Source organism: Saimiri boliviensis, chromosome 3 (genome assembly GCF_048565385.1).
Source record: "Saimiri boliviensis isolate mSaiBol1 chromosome 3, mSaiBol1.pri, whole genome shotgun sequence".
Classification (NCBI taxonomy): domain Eukaryota; kingdom Metazoa; phylum Chordata; class Mammalia; order Primates; family Cebidae; genus Saimiri; species Saimiri boliviensis.
In genome coordinates this window covers 46,785,085-46,811,285 of record NC_133451.1, presented here as the reverse complement: position 1 = coordinate 46,811,285, position 26,201 = coordinate 46,785,085, and the positions used below count along the sequence as shown (strand labels likewise).

The 26,201-nt window shown below is 43.0% G+C and overlaps 1 protein-coding gene across 4 annotated transcripts in view; it reads left to right on the top strand.

Moving 5' to 3' along the window:
• Positions 1 to 7,203: 7,203 nt before the first annotated feature.
• TEC (tec protein tyrosine kinase) overlaps positions 7,204 to 26,201 on the top strand; it is a 140,357-nt gene continuing 121,359 nt past the window's right edge. For 3 of the 4 annotated variants that reach the window (XM_074396098.1, XM_003933641.3, XM_074396095.1), the window contains exon 1: positions 7,204 to 7,291. The gene's annotated coding sequence lies outside the window, so the exon portion shown is untranslated. Of the gene's footprint in view, positions 7,292 to 19,508; positions 24,242 to 26,201 lie in introns of those variants that run through there. The other variant, XM_074396097.1, reaches the window with a different exon arrangement.

Genomic DNA, 26,201 nt, shown 5'->3' with positions numbered 1-26,201 from the left:
GGGAAGCTGAAGAAGGGGAATTGCTTGAACCGAGGGGCGGATGTTGCAGTGAGCTGAATGTGCACCACTGCACTCCAGCCTGGGCGATACAGCGAGACTCCATCTCAAAAAACAAAACAAAACAAACAGATTTATTCTCTTACCGTTCTGGAGGTAATAGTCCAAAATCAGTTTCACTGGGATGAAATCCAGGTGTCTGGTTTCTTTTGGAGGCTCTACGAGAAAGTCTGTTTTCTTGCCTTTGCCAGCTTTTAGAAGCTGTCTGCTTTATTTGGCTTGTGGTCCCTTCCTTTATCTTCAAAGCCAGCAGTGTGGCACCTTCTAATCTCTCTCTTACTCTCTGTCCTCTTCTTTTTCATCACATCCTGCCTTCTCCCTCATAGAAGGACCCTTGTAACTACATTGGGCTCACCCAGATAGTGCAGAATAGTCTGATTTCAAGATCCTTCACTTCACCCCATCTACAAAGACCTTTTTGCGGCATAAGTTAATGTACACACAGGTTCTAGGGAATTAAGACATGGACATCAGGCTGGGCGTGGTGGCTCAAGCCTGTAATCCCAGCACTTTGGGAGGCCGAGGCGGGTGGATCACGAGGTCAAGAGATCGAGACCAACCTGGTCAACATGGTGAAACCCCGTCTCTACTAAAAATACAAAAAATTAGCTGGGCATGGTGGTGCGTGCCTGTAATCCCAGCTACTTGAGAGGCTGAGGCAGGAGAATTGCTTGAACCCAGGAGGCGGAGGTTGCGGTGAGCCGAGATTGCACCATTGCACTCCAGCCTGGGTAACAAGAGCGAAACTCTGTCTCAAAAAAAAAAAAAAAAAAAAAAAAAAAAAGACATGGACATCATTGGGAGGGCCTTATTCAGCCTACCACAAGGGGATGTTGTTACTTGCAGCTAAATCAAATTCTGAATGATTGACCTTCCACCAGAACATAAGCTCCACCAAAAACAGGGATTTTTGTTTACTTTGGTCACCAGTGTTTTCTCGGTCTCCTGCTAATGCAGTGATGGCTGCATTTTCATGGCTGCCACCATCGTGAAGGAGGTAATGCCAAAAAGATCTGGAGACAGAGCACCAGGCAGAGGAAACAGCCTTTGCAAGCCCTGTCAGAGAACACATTTTATTTATAGGAATAATACTGAATATAATATTTCATTGTGACAGAACGACTCATTTTGTCTCAACTTCTATAAACTATCAAGCTGTTGAGATATTGGACTCCTTTGAAACTCTGTCTCTTTTACTAAGCACAATCTGGTTTTACTTCTATGCCTTCTTTTCAGGCTCTAATATTGAAAAAATGTTCAATTACTATCAAACCAATATAAAAACATTATACAAGGGGCCGGGCGCCGTGGCTCAAGCCTGTAATCCCAGCACTTTGGGAGGCTGAGGCGGGTGGATCACGAGGTCAAGAGATCGAGACCATCCTGGTCAACATGGTGAAACCCCGTCTCTACTAAAAATACAAAAAATTAGCTGGGCATGGTGGCGCGTGCCTGTAGTCCCAGCTACTCAGGAGGCTGAGGCAGGAGAAATGCCTGAACCCAGGAGGCGGAGGTTGTGGTGAGCCGAGATCACGCCATTGCACTCCAGCCTGGGTAACAAGAATGAAACTCCGCTTAAAAAAAAAAATATACAAGAAAATATGTATATATATATATACATCATTCATGATTCAAAGATCATTCCCTTTGGCAGCTTTGAAAGGTTAAAAATGCAAACTCCGGAGGTATATTGTTTTATGTTCACATCTGGGCTTTGCCACTCAATAGCTGTGTGATTTGGGGCTATTACTTAGGCCTTCTCTGCCTTTGTTTCTTCATCTGTAAAATGAAGATAACGATGGTCTATTTCACACAGCTGTGAGAATTAGATGAATTACTCTAATATGCTTAGAAAGGATACTGGCATATAGGGAATCCCCTCAACAACTGTTAACCATAATTCTTACTTTTCAATTTTCCTTCATATAATTTGCATTTAGTTGCAATCATAGGTACTCAAAACACTGTGTTCTACTTTTAAAAACATGATTTTGTTCATAAGTTTTATTTTGCATATCCATTTTATTAACTTACGTAATTTTATTTTATTATTTATTTATTTATAGACAGGTTCTTGCTCTGTTGCCCAGGTTGGAGTACAGTGGAATGATCTCAGCTCACTGCAGCTTGCCCTCCTGGGCTCAAGCAATCCCCCTACCTCAACCTCCCGAATAGCTGGGACTATAGGCATGTAGCACCAAGCCTGGCTAATATTTGTAAATTTAATAGAGATGGAGTTTTGCCGTGTTGTCCAAGCTGGTCTTGAACTCCAGAGCTCAAGCGATCCACCCATCTCAGCCTCCCAAAGTGCTGGGATTGCAGGCTTGAGACACTGTGCCTGGCCAACATAGGTAATTTTAAATGACAGCATGACATTCCATACTATTGATATATTCTACTCAAACATTTCGGTATTATTAGACATTTAATTATTTTATTATTTAAAATGATCTTATAAATATAATTTGCATATGATGCTTTTTTCTTTTGAATTATTTATTTAGCATCTCTTCCCAGAAATATGATTATTGATTTTGTGTCCAACATTTGAAACTCCTTCCTTTTATGCAATAGTTCTAAAGAAGCAATTACTTTCAGCACATGATGGAAGGAGAAGCGGACACATCATAACATCACAATGAAGTCATCTTCATGTAGGAACAGACTCTCCAGGGAAGACTGATAAGGGCTGCAATTATCATCACTGATGTCATCATTTATTCATCAACATATGTATAAATTATCTGTGATGGGCCAGGTTCCTTTTTAGTAGGAAGAAGGTTACAAAAGAAAACCAGAGACTTGCACAAAAGAATGCAAGAAGCTGGCCAGGTGCAGCGGCTCACGCATGTAATCCCAGCACTTTGGGAGGCTGAGGTGGGTGGATCATGAGGTCAGGAGTTCAAGACCAGCTTGGCCAACATGGAGAAACCCGTCTCTACTAAAAACACAAAAATGAGCTGGGTGTGGTGGTGGGCACTTGTGATCTCAGTTACTTGGGAGGCTAAGGCAGGAGAATTGCTTGAACCCAGGAGGCAGATGTTGCTGTGAGCCAAGATTGCACCACTGCACTCTAGCCTGGGTGACAGAACAAGACTCTGTCTCAAACAAACAAACAAAAACAAAAACAAAAAAATGCAAGAAGCTGCAAACACAGATAAATAAATATATATGTATTTGCAAACCCTCCAGATTGATTCTGTATGTCTTTTTCTGTACCATGTAGAATCTCAAGTTAAAAAAAGACATTTTCTTCTCTCAAGGAACTGAAATTATGTCAACCTGATATTCATCATCTAAACAAATAAACTTTATAGAAGCCATGAGGATATCTTGTAAGAAGGAAGAGTCTTGTCTCCAAGAAGTTCATATAAATGCCTTTTTTTTCTGTATCTTGATTTTCTTAAAATAAAGATGGTGATACTAATATTGTTGGTGTCTTCTTTTTGGAGGCAGGGGTAGAAATCTTAAGTCCACTACTAGATTCCTTCTTTTGACTAGGGACCAATGTGAAAGTTTGAATTATGTAGGCCCAAATTTGGTATTCTGTTTTCACCTAAAAAATAAAAATGAGAGAAAGACTAACCTTTTAATTTTTTAAATCCCACAACATTCTGAATTCAGTTTTTTTTTTTTTTTGAGACGGAGTTATGCTCTTGTTACCCAGGCTGGAGTGCAATGGCACGATCTCAGCTCACCACAGCCTCTGCCTCCTGGGTTCAGGCAATTCTCCTGCCTCAGCCTCCTGAGTAGCTGGGATTACAGGCACGCACCACCACGCCCAGCTAATTTTTTTTGTATTTTTAGTAGAGATGGGGTTTCACCATGTTGACCAGGATGGTCTCGATCTCTTGACCTCGTGATCCACCCGCCTCGGCCTCCCAAAGTGCTGGGATTACAGCCTTGAGCCACCGCGCCCGGCCTCTGAATTCAGTTTTTATACCTTTTCCTTAATGTAGTTGAAGTTCCCTAATGATCTCTTTTTCTGTCTCTGTCTCTCCCTGTCTCTCTGTCTCTTTCTCAACACCTTGCTGAAAACAATTGCCAGCGTTCTCTGTTATGTGACCTGTAGATGGTATACCTGTGGCAAGTGGCTGCTTAAACTGTATGATTAACAGTGTAACAAATGCTTTATTTAAAAAACACTATAACTTTATGAAAATTATGCTAAGTATTATTAAGAATTATGTTGATCTAGGTGTTTTATTTACAGATCTGTTCTCTCTGGTTTTTTGAGAATTAGTAGGGACAATATAGACACTTCTGTCTCTTTTAATTTATGAAGAAATTATGTGAGGATCTGAGTTTTCTTCCTTTTCAAACTTCATAAACATTGATATCCTCATTATTATTGTCAGGAATATGAGTTACCATCACCTACCAAGAACAGGCAAAGCGAATTGGAAATTGGTTCTTCTAATCATCATAATATCAGTTAATCCCTTAAGGCAGTAGCTCTTACCTTTTTGGGATCAGACAATATGATAAAAGTTCTAAGTTCTCTCATTTAAAAATTTACGTACATAAGCATTTTTCTTGGGAAAAAATTAACTTTGTTTCTATAATTATATATCTATAACTCTCTCTCCTGCCCACCCCCATAATTTTTTTGCATATAGTTTCAGATGGTTTATGGTCCTGTCTCCTCAAAGTCCATCTGTAGTAGCCAAAACAAGTACCTGAGTGGGACAAGAGGCAGGAGAGACTGGGGTAGGGAGGAGACAGTAGATCACAAAAAAGAAAGTTTACTAGATTCATTCAAAGTGCTGGTCATTATACTCAAAGCCCTCACTGGAGAGAGGATTTGGAATCAGAGGCTTTGGACCAAATCTGTGCCCTCTTCCCGTCTCCCCTTTTCCTAACTGACTTTTGGAAAGTCATTGAAACCTCTCTGACCCTCAGCTGTTGTTGCCGTTGTTTTCCCTGTTAAATCAGGATTTCCTAACCTACAGACTGTGAACCAGTACTGGTCTGTGGTCTGTTAGGAACCCAGCCGCCTAGCAGGAGGTGAACTGTGGACACTCCAGTAAAGCTTCATCTGTCTTTACAGCCACTCCTCATCGCTGGCATTACTACTGAGCTCCGCCTCCTGTCAGATCAGCCTTGGCATGAGATTCTCTTAGGAGCACAAACCCTATGGTGAACTGTGCATGTGAGGGATCTAGGTGGCACACGCTTATGACAATCTAATGGCTGATGATCTGAGGTGGAACAGTTTCATCCCAAAACCGTCTCTTCCTGACCCCTGTCTATGGAAAAATTATCTTCCACAAAACCAGTCCCTGGCGCCAAAAAGGTTGGGGATCAGGTATTAAATGAAATCTTGTTAGACTTCTCAGGGTTATTACAGTGATCAAAGGAGAAATGATATAGGAAGGCACTACTTTTAAGTTCTAAGCAAACATGAGGTGTGCTAACTATCAAAGTGCTTGCTATTCCTTTAGCTTCAGCCTTGGGTTGGCCGTCTGTCCTATCATTCAGCTCTCAGCTCCGCTGTCACCCCAGAGAAGCCTCCAGTAACATCATATCTAAAGCAGCCTCCCTCTCCCCTTCACTCTCAATTCTATCACCTGCTTTTTTTTTTCTTAGTCAAGACACTTCACCTACAAAGTGGTTTCATTTTTTGCTTGCCTACTGCTTATGTGAGACAATAGGCAGGGAGACTAGTTGCCTGTCGGAATTAGGAACCACGCCTCCCGTTAGGGTAAGCGGTGGTGGGCCAGACGGGTGACGCAGGGCCCGGGTGACGCAGGGCAGTGGAGCCAAGCAGCCTGCTTGCTTACTTCTGCTTGTCAGCATAATTTCACACAGCCCCTGAGTCTGTGACCACCTGCAGCTGGCGGAAAGATGCTTTGAAGACGAAACAAGATAGAACACAGGATCCCTCACGTCTCTTGCCCGACTCACTACGTTCATTAATAGATAAATGACCCTAGTCCTTGACTTTTACTGCACCTAAGATAAAGTCTGATGAGGTTACCGATTATGCTGCTGTAATCTATAAACAGATGTACTCTTAAGCCCAAACTGTGATGTGCTTTCACACATACTGAATCTTCACCACCCGTTTCTAAACTGCGAAGAGAAGTTCTGCGTTGGAGGGTCTAGTAGACGCTCTGTAAAACATTCCTCCCGGGCTGTAGGCCCCCATCTCTAGTCCTCAGTAACACTTCTGAATAAAACTAACTTTCATTCTTTAACAGTTCGGTTTTCAAAGTTTAGTTGACAATCACTTATTGTCTTTCTCCTCCACTGGAATAAAATTTCCCTAATGGCAGAGCCCTTGCCTCATCCTCCCCAGGTCTGGGAACAATTCCTGGTATAGGATGCACACAGACTTTGCGGAGTCAGGATAGCCGTGGATAACAGTGGAGACTCCAGAGGAGGAAGACCTGGATGCAAAGCCCAGCTTCTCAATTTACTAGTTGTGTGACATTAGGCAAGTTATTTAACTTTCTCTGCCTCACTTGTACCGTATGTGAAATGGGGGATTGTAATAATATATACTTCACCGAACTTTTAGTACATGTGAAGTACCTTGAACAGTGCCTGGCACACAGTGAAGTTTTATGTGTGTTTTCTACTCTTCAGCGAGTGAAGTCTTAACACGTTAATAGTGCACTTGACCCTCTAAGTGTGTTAGATATGCATCGCTGCTTCGGGTTTCACAGGAAAACGACTTACTCTTCGGGTGAAACAGGCTGCTTGGCTCCACTGCCCCGCGTCACCCGCCTGGCCCGCCACTGCTTAGCGGAAGGGGAGGCGCGGTTCCTAATTCCGACAGGCTCCTGGTCTCCCACAGGTGGCACTGCTCGGAGCTCTCCCAGCTGGGGGCGTTCGAGCCTTGTGGGGCGGGGATGGGAAGCCTGAGGCTAGGGAGGCTCATCGCCGCCCCCGGAAACACAAGGGACGCTCCCTGAAACTCACCGGGACGCGCTTCCGACCCATTCCGGCCACTTGCCTTAAATCGCCGCAGGGCTGTGCAAACCAGCCTCCCAGGGCCCAAGTGACCGGGGCGGGGCGTTAGAGGACAGGGTGGGCCCGGGCGATCAGGGGCGGGCACCGGCGTCCTAGAGGCGAGCAATCGGGGCGGGGTGATCGGGGGCGGGCGGGACGATCGGGGGCGGGGCGAGGCGCTCGGCTCGGGATTCTGGGGCGCTTTGCTCCCGACTCCGCGGCGCAGACTGCACCTCGCAGTCTCCCCAGCTCCGCGCAGCAGCCGCACTCCAGCCAGGTAAGGGCGCGGTGGGCCGGCTGGGGCGACCCCGGAGTGCGGGACTCCGGGCGGGGGGCGGGTGGGGACGGGGATGAGCGCGGCGAGAGGTGGCTTCCACCTGCCCCTCGAAGAACGGAGAAGGATTTTCTCCTCTCGGTGCCGCAGTGAGCGCGGGCGCTCTGTATCTGGTGAGCTGCCGGTCCTCTTCAGTCCGGGAAGGAGGGACAGGTGAGCGCTGGGGCGCAGCCTCGCCTTCCTGCCGGCGGTCGGTTCTCCACTTCCCAACTCCAGCACGGACCTCTCTTGAGAAACACCCGCCCCTTTCGAAACCCTGAAGTTCCAGGCCCGAGGCCGCCCTGCGGCAAGTTCAGCGTTGGGGTCACGTCCCAACTTCTCTCGGGTTGGGCGATGGCGCGACCTTGATTGAAATTTGGCAGTATCGGCCAAGGTGTTCCGCAGTTGCAGGTGTCCACGTGCCTCGCCCAGTCAAGTTCACGTTTTCTTCCTCACCCTGCCATCCGCCGCCCCCACCCCGCCCCGGGAAATTGTGTTCGAATATTGAAAACAGGTGTCCGGCGAATATATGTACTTCTTGGAAAAACTAGGGCCTTGACCTGGGAGTGTGCGTTTTCCCTCGGATCTTAAATTTCTTGTAGATGTGATTTTTTTTTTTTTCTTTTTCTTTTTCCCGTGGACGAATAACATGGTGCTGTGCACCAGGTTTGGAAACAATCTTATCCATTACTATTCTTTGGAAACTGGAATATTTGATTCGAAAGATTGATCTTAATGTTAACTTGGAACAACAGGACTGCTGATGGCTAAAGTGGGTTTGAAGACTATCCAAAATAGTTCTAAGTTTTGTATTTCTTGTATTTTTCCAGTGAATGTCCATTTTCCTCTTGGGAAATTCTGAGAATTTACTCACTTCTAGATTATTCTCTACTAAGGAAACAAACCAGTGGATCTCCCAAATAAGGTCTGGAATTTAACAGTTTAGGTTGTGACACTGGTAGCTGCTTACTCTGCAAGAAGTCACCTGGAGTAAGGGATATTATGGTTTATTTCTAAGGGGAAAAGAAAAGTATGCATAACTTTCATAGTATGGATTTGAAAGTATTTTTTAGTTTAGTTACATTTTCAATGTTTATGAAAGACTTACACTTCCCCATACTCCAGTTAATCTGATCCATATATTACACTCTTGCCAATGCAGGATGCTTACTGTGGTGTGTTTATGTTAATGATCTTGACTCCTCTCACAAGGGTGTGTACATTCTGGTCTGGGGAACTGTATAGGGCAAGTGTTGTCAGTTCATGCAAATCAGTGCTCCACTCTAGTTGGCAATACCTTTGCTTCACAAAGGTCCAACTAGAATTTTCACGTTTTCCCCAAAAGGAAAGGATATAGAATATTAATGTATGCTGTAGCGTTTTCAACCTACTTTATTCTTTATCAAGATAGTCATGTTTTCTCAGCAGCTAGTTACGAAAGGGCAGAAACTATGTTTTACCAAACCATGGAAACTAAAGCTCAGAGAATGGCAGGCTTTGCTTCCATAAGTTGACCCTTGACTGGGAGGTTGGAAGGCTTGTGAGTGGAGTCTGGCCTACTTTTAGGCTTGAGGAGGAATTACTGGCCTCTCTGCCTTCCTCCAGGCATCCTGAGTGCTGGGAGACTGTGCCTTGGGCCTCCAGCCACACCTCTGCCTACAGGTTCCTCCAGGTTGACCAGGTTGATGCCTCTCCTTCCTGCCCCAGCCTGCCAGCTCCTTGGCTTCCACCCCTCCCCTCTCAGATTCTCACCCCTAGAAGAATCACCATATTGTTCAGGGCAGGGGTACTTGATCTGCAGAGTCAGCAGGGGTGTTGATCCTCAGCATGGTGCTGGTTCTCTGTGGATGCTCTATAGATTCTCTGTAGATGTCTGTTGCTTCAGAGCCTTTCTTGTACTCCCTTATTGTCCAGTCTACAGCAGGCAAAGTGGAATTACTGATGTCAAACCCAGATCAACAGTCTTGGGGGCCAGCTACCTTGGTTGGACCAATTATGGTCATAAATTGGGCATTCAAGTCTGTTGGAAAAGAGTGAAACTGGCTCATGGTCGTTAGCAATTATAAAGGTATCCTGTACTATATAGTTATGCTATTATAAAAGCTCTGTGGAAAAATAAGAAACAACCCAGAAGCGAGGGGTTTAGTAGTTGCCTCCACCTCCAAACACGCCTCTGCTTGGGCTTGCCTTCTTGTCTCTACCCTAGCTCAACCAATTCTTCTGGGATTGGATTGAACAATTAATTTCCCCACCATGTCTGACTGCTTAGAGCTCAGATGACCACAGCTACTGTAGTCTAGATGTAGAAAATTGCATATCCTTTTGTTTGGAGAAACAAGGATGGAATGTTTCAAAGCAGAGTGTTATTAGGGAAACAAAGAAAAAGCAAACAAATGTAAAAATGTGTGGGCACAGAAGCCACAGTTTGTTTTGTCATGTTTTAGAGTTTTAAACTTTTATCCAAGTCATATTTCTCCCTTTCCAGAAACAACCACTTGTAATTCTTTGGCATTTATTGCTTGTAGTTGATACTTCTTGAATTTTTCAGTTTTAAGCACTGTATGTTGACTTCCCACTGTGGAAGATGACGAGTTGGCTCTTCTTCCCTCCAACCCCCAATGTAAGTACAGCTTCCCTATTTTCCCATTCTTGCAGTAGTTAGAATGTTGAATAACGGTTAGATCAAAAGTCACAGCTAAGCCAAGCATAACTTTTTATTTTCCTTGGAGTTAATAATGTATTCGTTTGTTCACTTTATTTTGTACTCTTCATGGATGCAACCCGCAGCTCTTGGCCAGGTTTCTGAATTCTCCCTCAACTGACCGATATTTTGTCAATTTCGTTTTCCCCAAGAAGCTGTTCCTGAGCCTACTGGCTTGCTGTAATCCAGACAGGTGACTTTGGTACATGGGCACACTTGTCACCCTGAGGGCTCCCTTTGTCATCATTCTGGAGATTCTCGTTCTTGGTCTCTTGTGTTGGATCTCCTGGTACCTGTAGCACATGGCTTCTCAGTCTTGGTTGGACTCCCTTCTTTTAGCCAAGCCCATCCTTAAGGAGCTTCCTGGAATAGGATGCATAGAGGTCTACTTTTCTGAGACTGTAGATGCCTGAAAAGATCTGTTTTCCACTGACAGTTGATAGTTTGGCTGAGTGTAGATTTCTAAGATGGCAATTTTGAAGGCATTGTTCTATGGACTTCCACTTTGCAGTATTGCTATTGAGAAATTTAGAACTCTATTGATTCCTCAGTCTTTTTTTGTGATCTGTGTACAGGTTACCAAGTTGCTGGGTCCCCTCTGGAAGTTTATAGACTTTTTTCTTGGCCTCCATAGTCCTGAAATTTCATGACGTTGTGTCTAGGTTTTGTTCTGTTTTCATCCATCGTGTTGGGTTCTTTGACTCTGGAAATTTTCATTCTTCAGTTTGGGAAATTTTATTAAATTATCACATTGGTGATCTTGGACGGTGGCTCATACATGTAATCCCAGCACTTTGGGAGGCCAAGGCAAGCAGATCACCTGAGGCCAGCTGTTCCAGACCAGTCTGGCCAATGTGGTAAAACTCGGTCTCTACTAAATCTCTACTAAAAATACAAAAATTAGTCAGGTGTGGTGGTAGACACCTGTCATCCCAGCTACTCATGCGACTGAAGCAGGAGAATTGCTTGAACCCAGGAGGCGGAGGTTGCAGTTAGCTGAGATTGAATCACTGCACTCCAGCCAAGGAGGCAGAGTGAGAACTTGTCTCAAAAAAAAAAAAAACCAAACATCTCATTGGTAATTTTTTTCTTCTCTGTTTTTGGTAGCTATGAGAAAGTTATATTGTTCAGATATTGGCTATTTTGGACTGGGCCAAAAATAAGTTTGTCATGACTATAATCATGAATATTTTAAATTAAAATCTCTGTTTTTTTTTTGTTGTGGTTGTTGTCTGAATATATGCATATATATTTGTATGTGTGTGGTTTGTGTGTCTATTTCTTTTTGTTTTTTGTTTTATAGTATCAGTCTTCTCTTTTCTCCCTGAGAAGCTTAATGATTTTTTGGAGCAAGCTTTTTTCCTTCTTGCACAGACTCAATTTCCCAAGCGGCTTTTGACTTTTCATTTGTTTAAGGTCTCTTTCATGTTAGAAGCTTTCCTTGTGTAACTAATGCTCTTGGTTATCTGCTCACACTTGAGAAGGGATATAAAAAGCAGATCTGGGGTCCAGGCATGGTGGCTTATGCCTGTAATCCCAGCACTTTGGGAGGCCGAAGTGGGCAGATCACTTGAGGTCAGGAGTTCGAGACTAGCCTGACCAACATGACAAAAACCCTGTCTCTACTAAAAATACAAAAATTAGTTGGGTGCGGTGGCATGTGCCGGTAATCCCAGCTACTCAGGAGACTGAGGCAGGAGAGTCACTTGAATCTTGAATCTGGGAGGCAGAGATTTCAGTGAGCCAAGATGGTACCACAACACTCTAGCCTGGGTGACAGAGGGAGGCTCTGTCTCAAAAAAAAAAAAAAAAAAAAAAAAAAATTGCTGAAGATATGGATGAGCTTGTTGACTGGGAACTTCATAGTAGGGGGATCTGGCTGGGCTTTTTATTTTGGAAAACTTGATTGTCATTTACTGTTGGGCTGGTGAGAATCCTCAGAGAAGGCTCTTCCAATCTTTTCCCCAGAGATTGACAGAAAGCCTGGTTGCCAGTAATCTGGGAACTAAGTGGAGAAGAAGGCTGGAAATCTCAGCATCCATTATGCATATGTGCATACCTCCATGTTGTTTGTGTACAGACCTCCTGAAGGGTGAAGGAGTAGGGAGATAACTCCAGGTTTTTTGCCGGGATTGAGAAAGGGCAGTCACTTAACTGCTTGGAGTGGCCAAAGGAATCTGCGCTATCCGGCTTTTTAAAAAGACATTAAAAAGTTACTAATTTAGCTGGGTGCATTGACTCTCTCCTGTAATCTCAGCACTTTGGAGGCTGGGGTGGGTAGATCACCTGAGGTTGGGAGTTTGAGACCAGTCTGACCAACATGCAGGAGAATCACTAGAACTCGGGAGGCGGAGGTTGCAGTGAGCTGAGATTGCGCCATTGCACTCTGGCCTGAGGGACAGAGCAAGACTCTGTCCCCAGCGAAAAGGTCACTGATTTTTTAGCCCACCCCTCTTTTTACAGGGGATTAAACTGTGTTTAATTATTTAGCCTTTTGGAGATGCCATGTGTAAATCAGATTATTTCTTGTCTTCCCCTTACTCCACCAAAATGTTTTTGCTACTGTCCCTTTACTCATTCTCTCCATCCTTGCTGATTTATATGTGAAATAAAAAAGATTTCTTTATTGTCATTGTCTTGGGCTTTCAGAAGGGAGAGAAAGTAGAGGTTTTTTTTTTTTTTTGAGACGGAGTTTTGCTCTTGTTACCCAGGCTGGAGTGCAATGGCGCGATCTCAGCTCACCGCAACCTCCGCCTCCTGGGTTCAAGCAATTCTCCTGCCTCAGCCTCCTAAGTAGCTGGGATTACCACGTGCCACCATGCCCAGCTAATTTTTTGTATTTTTAGTAGGGACGGGGTTTCACCATGTTGACCAGGATGGTCTCGATCTCTTGACCTCGTGATCCACCCGCCTCGGCCTCCCAAAGTGCTGGGATTACAGGCTTGAGCCACCGCGCCTGGCGAAAGTAGAGGTTTTTTGTCTAGTCTGCTAATAGTGGCTGGAATATAGATTTCTTTACCGATCTTTATCCAGAGAGTGGCACGATTCAGTCATAGCAGTGTGTTGCCATTTTCCCCTTCCTTTACCTACAGGAAATATTTTTGGATCAGGCTGGGCCATCGAGCCCAATTTGGACCTCAGATTCCTTTTCATACAACTCTAAATGTCCACTACAAACTGATCACAGTTGTCATAGGGTGCAAAACCTATCTCTTAGGTTGGGTGGTATGTAGGTTACTGGTCATAGAACCCTTATTCCTGTTTTTTTTTTTTTTTTTTTTTTTTTTTTTTTTTTTTTTTTTGTTGGAGACAGAGTCTTGCTTGGTCATCCAGGCTGGAATGCAGTGGCACAATCTCGGCTCCAGGGTTCAACCAATTCTTCTGCTTCAGCCTCCCAAGTAGCTGGAATAACAGGTTTGTGTCACCACACCTGGCTAATTTTGTATTTTTAGTAGCGGTGGGGTTTCACCACGTTGGCCAGGCTGGTCTCGAACTCCTGACTTTAGGTGATCTGCCTGCTTGGGCCTCCCAAAGTGCTCGGATTACAGGTGTGAGCCACCATGCCCAGCCTATTGTTTCTGTTTCTTGAATTCAATTTGTTTAAGATGACTCATTCTACCACCTTGACCTCTGAATGTTTTACCTTTCAGTGAAGCTCAGCTTCTATAAGTTCAATATTATTTTAATCTGAAAGATGGTGTTGGTGTCATTGATGGCCATGTGGCCTCAATGGAAGTTATTATTATTTCCTTCTAGAGGCTGGTTTATCATGCAACTTCCTTACCAGCAGCAGCATCCTTACTTCCCTTTTCTACTTGTGCCCTTCTTGGAATGTGCACCAAGTTCCTGTTTCTGGCTGGGCTGACCCACACTGCCATTTGTGGGTGATTACAACTTTCCCAACCTCATTTTATCAGTGGAGTCATTCCTCAGGCTCCCTTAATGCCCTGTGAACTTCCAGCATGCTCTCCCAGTTGCTTTGTTACACACATGATGACAAGATTCAATTTCCACAAAAGTAGAAGGAGAATTGTTCCTAAGCCATCTTCTCTGCAGAAAAAGCGAAACTGTATCTTCCCAAGATGGCAGCTGTGCATTGGCAATACAGAAAACAGGAGTGCTGGTGACTGTGATAGTGGAGTGGGTACAGTAGTGACTTTATTTCTGGAGGATGACAGGTAGTTAGAAAAGGCCTTTTCAGCAGGTACCACTAGGTACCATTGTGAACAAAAGCTTGGCTAGTAGGAATACTGCAGAACTCATTCCTCCCACTGTGCTTCCAAGCATCCATCCCTTTTCTAAACAAAGCCTTTGAAGTCATTGCAACCTCCCTTTTCCATGCAGTAGAGTTTTTCTCTAATGTGCTAGGGCTTCACAGACGTTCTTTCCTAGGGAAAGCATAGTGCCAAGCAAATACTTAATATACTGAATGAATTTTTCAGATAATTTTGGACACTTTACAGTAAAAAAAAAAAAAAAAGTTATTTGGGCTGGGTGCAGTGGCTCATGCCTGTAATCCTAGCACTTTGGGAGGCTGAGGCCTGTGGATCACTGGAGGTCAGGAGTTCAAGACCAGCCTGGCCAATATGGTGAAACTCCATCTCTAATAAAAGTTAAAAAATTAGCTGGGACTGGTGGCACATGCCTGTAATCCTCGCTACTTGGGAGGCTGAGGCAGGAGAATCGCTTGAACCCAAAAAGCGTAGATTGCAGTGAGCTGAGATCACACCATTGCACTCTAGCCTGGGCAACAGAGCAAGACTCTGTCTCCAAAAAAAAAAAATAAATAAAATAAATAAAAGATATTTGGTCATAATTACCCAAGTTGTACCCAACAATCTAAATTCACTAAAATCTTGATGAAACTTTCACATCACTCTGTCTCTATATGCATTGAAATATAGAACATTCAATTTAAGTTTTCCCAAGTGTATTGTTTCTTGTATTACTTAGAAATATTCCTTACTGATGCCTCCAGCTTTGTTCTTTTTGCTTAGGATTGTCTTGGCTATGCAGGCTCCCTTTTCATTCCATATGAAGTTTAAGGTGGTTTTTTCAGTTCTGTGAAGAGGGTCATAGGTAGCTTGATGGGGATAGCATTGAATCTACAAATTACTTTGGGCAGTATGGCCATTTTCACGATACTGATTCTTCCTAACCGTGAGCATGGAATGTTTTTCCATCTGTTTGTGTCCTCTCTTATTTCCTTGAGCAGTGGTTTGTAGCTCTCCTCGAAGAGGTCCTTCACATCCTTTGTTAGTTGTATTCCTAGGTATTTTATTCTCTTTGTAGCAATTGTGAATAGGAGGTTACTCATGATTTGGCTCTCTGTTTGTCTGTTATTGGTGTATAGGAATGCTTGTGATTTCTGCACATTGATTTTGTATCCTGAGACTTTGCTGAAGTTGCTTATCAGTTTAAGGAGATTTTGGGCTGAGATGATGAGGTCTTCTAAATAGACAATCATGTCGTTTGCAAATAGAGACAATTTGACTTCCTCTTTTCCTAATTGAATACCCTTTTTTTTTCTTGCCTAATTGCTCTGGCTAGAACTTCCAATCCTATATTGAATAGGAGTGGTGAGAGAGGGCATCCTTGTCTAATGCCGGATTTCAAAGGGAATGCTTCCACAACCATCCAATCTTTGACAAACCTGACAAAAACAAGCAATGGGGAAAGGATTCCCTGTTTAATAAATGGTGTTGGGAAAACTGGCTAGCCATGGGCAGAAAGCAGAAACTGGACCCCTTCCTGACACCTTACACTAAAATTAACTCCGGATGGATTAAAGACTTAAATATAAGACCTACCACCATAAAACACCTAGAAGAAAATCTAGGCAAAACCATTCAGGACACAGGTATAGGCAAGGACTTCATGGCTAAAACACCAAAAGCATTGGCAACAAAAGCCAAAATACACAAATGGGATCTAATTAAACTCCAGAGCTTCTGTACAGCAAAAGAAACAATTATTAGAGTAAACCAGGAACCAACAGAATGGGAAAAAATTTTTGCAATCTACCCATCTGACAAAGGGCTAATATCTAGAATCTACAAAGAACTGAAACAGATTTATAAGAAAAAAACAAACAAACCCATCCAAAAGTGGGTGAAGGATATGAGCAGACACTTTACAAAAGAAGACACACATGAGGCCAAAAAACATGAAAAAATGCTCATCATAACTGATTATTAGAGAAATGTAAATCAAAACCACATTGAGATACCACCTCGTGCCAGTTAGAATGGTGATCATTGATAAATCTGGAGACAACAGAAGCTGGAGAGGGTGTGGAGAAAAAGGAACACTTTTACACTGTTGGTGGGAGTGTAAATTAGTTCAGCCATTGTGGAAGACAGTGTGGTGATTCCTCAAGGACCTAGAAATAGAAATTCCATTTGACCCAGCAATCCCACTACTGGGTATATACCCAAAGGATTATAAATCATTCTGTTATAAAGACACATGCACATGTATGTTCATAGTGGCACTGTTTATAATAGCAAAGACCTGGAACCAACCCAAATGCCTATTGATGATAGACTGGACAAGGAAAATGTGGCATATATACACCATAGAATACTATGCAGCCATAGAAATTGATGAGTTTGTGTCTTTTGTAGGGACATGGATGAATCTGGAAATCATAATTCTCAGCAAACTGACACAAGAACAGAAAATCAAACACCACATGTTCTCATTCATAGGCGGGTGATGAACAATGAGAACACTGGGACACAGGGAGGGGAGCATCACACACTGGGGTCTGTTGTAGGGGAGCCAAGGGAGGGACAGCGGAGGAGTGGGGAGGTCGGGGAGGGATAGCATGGGGAGAAATGCCAGATGTAGGTGATGGTGGGGATGAAGGCAGCAAACCACATTGCCATGTGTGTACCTATGCAACAATCCTGCATGATCTGCACATGTACCCCAGATCCTAAAGTACAATTAAAAAAAAAAACAGTTAAACAGGGCTGGGTGTGGTGGCTCACGCCTGTAATCACAGCACTTTGGGAGGCTGAGACCGGTAGATCACCTGAGGTCAGGCGTTCAGGGCCAGCCTGGCCAACATGATGGAAAAAAAGAAAAGAAAAGAAAAAAAAAAAAAAAAAAAAGAAAAGAAAGAGAAGAGAAGAGAAGAGAAAAGAAATATTCCTTACTGAAAACATTCTTGAAAGGACAGCGTACCTTTTTTATCATTTTCCATCCATGTATTTCTTCTTAGCATAGTATTGTGATTGTCTTGGTTTTTATGGCTACAAAGAATAGCTTTTGGAGGAGGGAGGGAAGTAAGTATTCATTACGTTATCTAATCGGTTTTCTGTTTCTAAAAAGCAACACTTTAGTTTGGATTTCTACAATATATACTTTTTCCTTTTGTAACTATATGTCATTTGTTTTTCAAGGTTAAAGCTTTTAACCTTGAAATGCTTACAATAAAGTGACAAACTTGTCATATACTATATGAGATACTCACAATGCAAAACTCCCTGTCAAGTGTCCTACTCCTTTTATGTATGTATGTATGTATGTATGTATGTATGTATGTATGTATGTATTTTTGAGACGGAGTTTCACTCTTGTTACCCAGGCTGGAGTGCAATGGCACGATCTCGGCTCACCGCAACCTCCACCTCCTGGGTTCAGGCAATTCTCCTGCCTCAGCCTCCTGAGTAGCTGGGATTACAGTCATGCACCACCATGCCCAGCTAATTTTTTGTATTTTTAGTAGAGACGGGGTTTCACCATGTTGACCAGGATGGTCTCAATCTCTTGACCTCGTGATCCACCCGCCTCGGCCTCCCAAAGTGCTGGGATTACAGGCTTGAGCCACTGCACCCGGCCAGGTATACATGCTTTTAAATTTTTTTTAAGGCTTTCAATGTCTTTGTCGCTTACTTAAATCAGTTATAGAAGCACTGCATGAAATAATTCTTGTTCATAAGTTCTGGATTCCTAGCCAGATGTTTTTTAGGCTCAGCACTGTTGACACATCCTCTTGCTTCCCCCAGGACAAAGTTTGATCTTTGGGTGCCACCAAGGTTCTCAGACACCTAGTGTGCTCCTTGGACTCTTTGCCATCATTACAAAAAATTGTCATTTTGTAGAGTTTTATATATTCCTTGTTAAAAGATGTAAACAATACTGAAGCTTATAAAGAAGATATTAAAAATATCCCTAAAAGCATTCCGGAGAGAATCTTTCTGAATCTTCTTCCTGTCATCTCTATTATCATCTGACTTTTAATAAATCTTTAGCAATGTTCTAGAAAATAATCAATGAGCATTATGTTATAACTGTTTATGTAACTCCAAATTATACACAGATAGTTACCTTATGATGCTGTAATTAGTCCATGCATAATTTTCTTTGGGTAATTCTGTCATGTTAGTATACAGTGGTATTCTGAGCCACTCCCTAGTTGTTGAACATTTAGACTTTCCCCCTTTTTTTTGGTTTTAGAGACAGAATCTTGCTCTGTTGCTTAGGCTGGAGTGCAGTGGTGCTATCATAGCAGACTGCAGCCTCGAACTCCTGGGCTCAAATAGCAGGTTTGAGCTTCATCCTCTGGCTTCAGCCTCCTGAGTAGCTAGGACTGCAGATGCATACAGAGATGAAAGGTCTTGCTATGTTGGCCAGGCTGTTCTCGAACTCCTGGCCTCAAGTGATTCTCCACCTTGGCCTCCCAAAGTTCTAGGATTACAGGTGTGAGCCACCACACGTGGCTGATTTTTAGCTTCTATTCATCATTTTTAGAAGGTCATAAAATAACTCATTAACTATGTGAAGTTTCCAATTTTCCCTTTTTTGGCCTTTCAGATGAACAGTATCTCTGTTACGTGAGGACAAGAAGAGCTAGAATGCTGAGGCCATGTTATATACCCAGTTATAGGTCAGATAAAAACTAGAAGAACCTGACAGGTCATTTGCAGAGGCTGTGTTCTGGTTGGTAATGTTGATAGCCTCATTTCGTCTTATTGGATGTCTATAGGAAAAGTTTCCAAGGATCAGTAACAAAACATGGAAGAGTTGTTACAGTAACTGTGAAATGACATTTGACCTCAGTACCTGGTCTAGAGATTTTGAAACTTCGTGTGGGCTGGGAAGGCATCTTATGTCCTCAGGAAACTCCAGTCTTCCTATCCATTGCTCCATTTCTCCACTGCTTGAGTAATCAGGGCTCAGTAAGGTGTGCAAGGCAACCAGCCACATTAGATAATTTTGCATTAATTTAGTTTCTTGATAAAGAACTAGAGTGGAGTGAGCTCCTGTTCAGATTTTTCCTTTGATATCTTTCTTTTTTTTTTTTCTTAGACAGTCTCACTCTGTCACCCGGGCTAGAGTACAGTGGTGTGATCTCTGCTTACTGCAATCTCCACCTCCTGGGTTTAAGTGATTCTCATGCCTCAGCCTCCCAAGTAACTGGGACTACAGGCATGTGCCACCATGCCTGGCTAATTTTTTTTTTTTTTTTTTGAGACCGAGCCTTGCTCTGTTGCCAGGCTAGAGTGCAGTGGCACAATCTCAGGCTCACTGCAACCACCGCCTCCTGGGTTCAAGCAATTCTTCCACCTCAGCCTCCCGAGTAGCTGGGACCACAGGCGCGTGCCACTACATCTGGCTAATTTTTGCATTTTTAGTAGAGATGGGGTTTCACCGTGGCCAGGATGGTCTTGATCTCTTGAGCTCGTGATCTGCCCGCTTTGGCCTCTCAAAGTGCTGAGATTACAGGTGTGAGCCTCGGCGCCTGGCTAATTTTTGTATTTTTAGTAGTAGAGGTGATGTTTTGCCACGTTGGCCAGGCTAGTCTCGAATTTCTCACCTCAAGTTATCAGCCAGCCTTGGTCTCCCAAAGTGCTGGGATTACAGGCATGAGCCACTGTGCCCAGCCCATTTGACATCTTTCTAGATATCATGGTCTAATGTTTAAATTAAAGCCTTGGGTGGATTTCTTTTTTCTTAACTTTTATTTTAGGTTTGGGGGTACATGTGAAGGTTTGTTACATAGGTAAACACAAGTCATGGGGTTTTTTGTACATATTATTTCATCACCTTGCATGGATTTCTAAGTTAACTATTAACTGGAATTATTTTCCTGTGCTTCAGGTTTTGCATCTATTCAACAAACCATAATGACACATAATTAGCAGTTCACTTCAGAAAGATTCATAGCCTAATGCTTGTAAAGGACTTTGAGCTTCTCCGAGAGTGTTTTATACACAGTCATGAACAAGGAGATGGCTTGTTCTATTTGGCAAAGGGCAAGTATATTATGCCCATTTTATAGATGAGAAGAGAGCCTCATAGAAGATAATGGCTTGCTTAGACTCAGGGTAAATTTAATGTAGTGTCTGTGGAATTTTCTTTGGACTTTGTGGAATGAATGGACTCTAAAATAAATTCTGTATGAGTGTATGTTTAGGGAAAGTGGATTTATACTGCTTTAAGCAAATATAATATTTCGGAGGAGAGGCTACCCTTTTGAAAGAGGGAAACCATATTAGACAAATTTGCTAGAGTTCTTAAAGAGAATTAAATAATCAGGAAAGCCAGAGATAAACTGATTTTCCAAGTGATTTTGAATATACTCCACACAAAGTCTGGTAAGCAAATTTAGTCAGCAAGAAGTTGGGAAAAATATTTTTGAAAATCAGAACTCAGGAGAGGACTTAAAGAACAAAGGTTAGGCACAGTTAGAGGTTTCTCAGAATGTTTATCAGAATACAGATGTAGTTGAACTGGTCTAATTATTATTATTTTTAAAATAAATTATGTACAAGAGGGAGTATACAGTCTACATGAACCTTTTAGAATACAAAAAAGCTAAAGCGTTGATCTCAAGCCTGTGCAAAATGGCAGAAAAATAAAGAATGCATTTAGGGCTGGGCACGGTGGCTCATTCCTGAAATCCCAGCACTTTGGGAGGCCGAGGTGGGCAAATCACTTGAGGTCAGGAGTTTGAGACCAGCCTGGCCAACTTGGTGAAACCCCAGTCTCTACTAAAAATATAAAAATTAGCTGGGCGTGGTGGTCAGGCCTCTAATCCCAGCTACTCAGGAGGCTGAGGCAGGAGAATTGCTTGAACTTGGGAGGTGTAGGTTGTAGTGAGCCAAGATTGTGCCATTGCACTCCAGCCCAGGTGACAGAGCAAGACTCCACCTCAAGAAAAAAAAAAAAAAAAAGAATGCATTTGGTTAAAATGAATCGATCTGTACATGCAGATGTACATTCTAATTTTTGACTCAAGAAAGAGATTCAGACATTGTAAAGCCTTAACTGAAAACATTCACTAATGTTATGAATTGGAGCAAAAATTTCTAATGTTAGCTGTTGGCACAAATAATTCATTAAATGCCAGTTTTACCCATTTTCATGTTATTTCAGCATCTAAGATAATTTTTTCACTTCTTATTAATATGTCTTAAAGACATAATGAATTTAAAGAAAGCAAACAAATTTATCAATGGTATAGAAGATGGAGGAAACTACTTCCATCCAACTTTTCAGTCTAGAAAGATGAATGAGGAGGCATGTGGACAGGGTGCACTACGCCTGAGCTATGGTATAGTGAGCTTGTATGTACTATGTACTTGTACTATGGCAAACTGAGCTAAATAACACAAAGGAAATCATTCATTTGCACCTTCTTTATTCCCAAGTAATAAACATCCAAATATCTTTTGGGCATACCTGATGTGCCAGGCTCTATGCTAAGCTCTTTATCCAGAGTATCAGGTTGAACCCTCCAGACAGGCCTTTGAGGTGGGTAAGATTACTTGCAGCATTTTACAGATGAAGAGATTGAAGTTCAGGGAGGTTCTGTAGCACTTGGTAAGTGGTAAATGCTGGAGCCGGAGTCCAGAACTCTGCTGAGCTCTACTCACTGAGCTCTGCTCCTCTCTTCTCCCTGACACATTTTCCTCCTTGTAAACACAGTTGGACAACTTAGAAGGAAATATGAAGGTCTACTTCAAACAAAACCAAGCAGTTAATTTCTCTGAGTATTGCCCTAAGCCTCTTAACTCGATAGATCCTAAGATGTCTTCAGAGCAGCACTGTTGGATAGAAATATTCTGTAGGCCACATATGTAATTTAAATTTTTCTAGTAGTCACCTTAAAAAAGGAAAAAGCACCAGGTGAAATTAATTTTTATAATACATTTTATGTAACCCATAAATAAAAATATTATAATTTCATCATGTAATCATATAAAATAATTGAGATACTAAAAACAACTTGGGAGAAATACAGTGCAGGACATGTTTTGTAATGTGGCAGATAGAGTGACATGTAGTTCTACCAAACAATAAGTTGTGATTAATGGAAAAAAATATTATTTACTGCTTAAGTTTTAAATTTTAAATTCATGTCTATTAAAATTAAATTAAAAAATGTAGTTCCCCAGTCACACTGGCTTCATTTCAAGTGCTCATTAGCTATTTGTGGCAAGTGGCTGTTATACTGAAGAGCAAAAGGTCCTCTCTGCCTCCGAAGGTCCGGGGACGCCCAGACACTCCATTCCCATCCCTAACTCCCGACTTCTCTCAGCACCCATCTCTCAGCACCCTGCCTATGCCCAGGACTACTATGTATCGTGTGCAGGTTATACACAACAAAATTCTGAGACGTCATTTATACTGTTGACCTAGTGGATTTACTTATTTACTGCAATAGTTATTAGGAAGATAGAAGTACAGTTTTTAAAAGAAGAGACACTTTTTCCTAATTTGTGCAAAAAGGCGTTTTTTGTTTTTTTTTTGAGCCAGAGTCTCACTCTGTTGCCCAGGCCGGAGTACAGTGGCACAATATCAGCTCACTGCAGCCTCTCGACCTCTCAGGCTCAAGCAATCCTCCCTCCTCAGCCTCTTGAGTGGCTGGGACTACAGGCAGGCACCATCACTCCTGGCTAATTTTTTTTTTTTCAAATTTTTATTTTTTGCCCAAGCTGGTCTCAAACTCCTAGGCTCAAGCGATCCACTGCCTCAGCCTCCGGAAGTGATGAGATAACAGATGTGAGCCACCATGCTCGACCACAAAGGCGTTCTTTTTAGCAGGGTGGGTGGTGGATTGTAGCCCTTCTGTTTCCTCCTAGCATTCCAGCAGTGGGTCCCCTGGCATTGTTCTGTTGTATATTCAGCACTATTCCAGTGCCCTGCCTGTGGCTGAAGGTGTAGAGGTACCCTCAGTCAACCTCTCCTCCAGAAATACGGTCACAGAGCCATTCTTCATGGTTGTTTACCTTGGAGCCGTATGTGTATTATTCATAATTGTATTCCCAGTGCTTAGTGCATAATAGGTACTCAGCATGTTTATTGATTTGAATTATTTTAGCTTTGACTCTGTATTTGGGCCTCTGTATTGTGTCCTCAGTTGCCCTTAATGATACCTGGCCCAGGGCTGGTTTATCCAAATGCTGACCTGGCTCTCTCTTTCATGGAGTCACAGACCACCCTTCCTGTGGTACCCTTGTTCTGACAGTACTAATTGTCATTATGTTATTCTTACTAATAATAAATAGCTGCCACTGATCACTTACTTTGTGCAAGCATTGTGCTTAGCAATTTATGTAAATTATTTCATTTAAACCTCCCACAACATCTCTAGGTGGGAGGTACTATTTTACAATGAGGAACCTGAGTTACTGAGAAGTTAAATAACCTAAGGTCATACAGCTAGTAAATGTCAAAGCTGACCTTTAAAACCAGTTCTGTGGGACTTCCTAATTCATGCAAAGCTCTCTCCTCTTGTGTCCTTTTGGTATTCGGGGCCTTCCTGACAAATCACTGTGCTGTTGTGGACTTACTATTTGTCTGTCCAAACTTTCTTCCTTTGGGGAACTACTCTGTCCTCAATTCACGTGGTTTGGGTGGAGTTGCCACTACCCAGGGATGATCATGTGATTCTGCTTTGGCCAATCCGAGCGGTCCCTCCACCTGATCAAGTGGTTAGCTGAGGGGTTAGCATGTGACCCAGTCTGGCTGAATGGGATTCTTCTGCTGGCATTTAGGAAAGCGAGAACTCTTCCTCTGGGATTTAACCTGGAGCAATGTAACCTGGAGCTACTGGTGGCCATTTCCTCCTGTTCCACGGAGGAAGCTGCAGTACAAGAGAATGAGGCCGTGCAGTGAGAAGCAGCACTGGGTGGTGGTGACAGCACACAGCATTGTTCGAAGCGCAGGAGTAAGCTGTGCCAGGACTTCTCGATTATGTGAGCCAATATGTTCCTTTTGTTGTTGTTGTTTGCTTAAATGTAATTGTGTGCATTTGAGAGAACCCTGCTTAATACTACACCGACTTTTCAGAAAATGAGTATTTTTGTCTTGGATTCCTTATGCCTCTGTCTGTCTGTCCTTGGTCATCCACTGCTTTGGGGGCCTTCGTGCCTACTTGGGGCCTGCAGGCCTTTGATCTCTGTAGACTCTGCACCATGTTCAACTTGCTCTGTCTCTTTTAGGTCAGTAATCCCTGCCCTAGTGAAAGGAGGTGCCACACCCAACACCTCCTTACCAAAAGCCTCTGCCTCCCATCCTGCCCCATGGCATAGCCCACAAATGGATCTGGGTGGGAAAAGGATTGTTCCGTGATTGGAACCTTAGAGAAATCTGTTCTTCATAGACGTCAGAAAAATTACTCACCAACCTACTCTTTGAATGCTGATCAAAGACTATTGAATGCTAACCTCGTTTGGCCTCTGACACCATCTGGGATCTTAGCCAGTTTAGGCCGAAGCCCTGCCTCTTATCCTCAGTTATTTTGGCCACCAGCCTTTCTGATTAGCTGTCTTTCTATGTACTCTGAAACCTCCTGTGATTGTGAACTTCCATTCATCTGCTGGCTGCCTTCCCAAATCTTTCCGGTGGCCTTCTGAGAGCATTGTTCCACTGTGAATCAACTCTCCCACACAGGGCAGGGAATAGCAGCATTCCCGTCCCTGCAGCTCTCTCTACTGTATCCTTCTCCTGGCTTCCTTTTGCCACTTCTAGGGCATCACTTTTCTACCCTCATGCAAAACCCCTTTGTCTTTTAGGGTTCAAGCCGTTCATGCAAATACCCTCCTGCTCTCTCTTTTAGCTACCAACCTTTTGGTTATTCTCCCCAATTGACTCATCTGGTTCGTGGTCATCTCTCCCAGCTCCACTATCTCTGCATTCACAGATATAACCAACTTTTTATATTTGCATTACTTGTACAGTTGTCCTGGGGATAGTTAATGGGGAGTCGTTAATTATGGCAGGAGAGGAAAATAAGGGAGACTTCATAAAAGAGAGACTACCTATGATCAGGACCTTGAAAAATGAGTAGGATTTCAACAGATGGATAAAGAGGGAAGAGCCTTCGAGGCAGAACAACTTGAGCCAAGACATGGGGATGTGAAAAGGCCTGAAATATTTACTTGCTTGAGTCCTGGGAAATAAGTAGTAGAAAAGGAAAAGGGAAGTCAGATTGAATTGGACATGTTTAGGACAGGCTCAGTGGCTCGCACCCATAACCCCAGCACTTTGGGAGGCCTAAGTGGGTGGATCAACTGAGGTCAGGAGTTCAAGACCAGCCTGGTCAACATGGTGAAACTCCATTTCTACTAAAAAAAAAATAGAAAAGTTAGCCGGGCATGGTGGCGCATGCCTGTAGTCCCAGCTACTCAGGAGGCTGAGGCAGGAGAATTGCTTGAACCTGGGAGGCGGAAGAGGTTGCAGTGAGCTGAGATCGTGCCACTGCACTCCAGCCTGGGCGACAGAGTGAGATTTCATCTCAAAAAAAAAAAAAAAAATGGGACATGATTATACTTACTTAGGATTGAGGAATGACTCTAAGGAGTATGCAAGTGGAAGAATGCAAGAGAAAGAACAAAAAGAAGAGGGCAGGATGATCAAAACTTTATGGGAGTGATTATAAAAGGGGAGGAGGAGTAATTAAAATAGTTTAAGAAAGCTCATAATAAGACTACGAGTTTTAGAGAGGAGAGATAGTAGAAGAGGTGGAAGGATCCTCAGGACAGACTAGTTATGAGGGAGCAAGGAGGAGGGCAGAGGAATGAGACAGGACAGCTGCTGCTTAGGAGAAGGGAGCAATTGAGGCCCTGCCTGGTGATGGGAGATTTTGAAAGGGTAGGATGCTGGAAGACGATAGCTACATGCTAGATGTGAATCAAGTACTTAGCCTTTTAATTA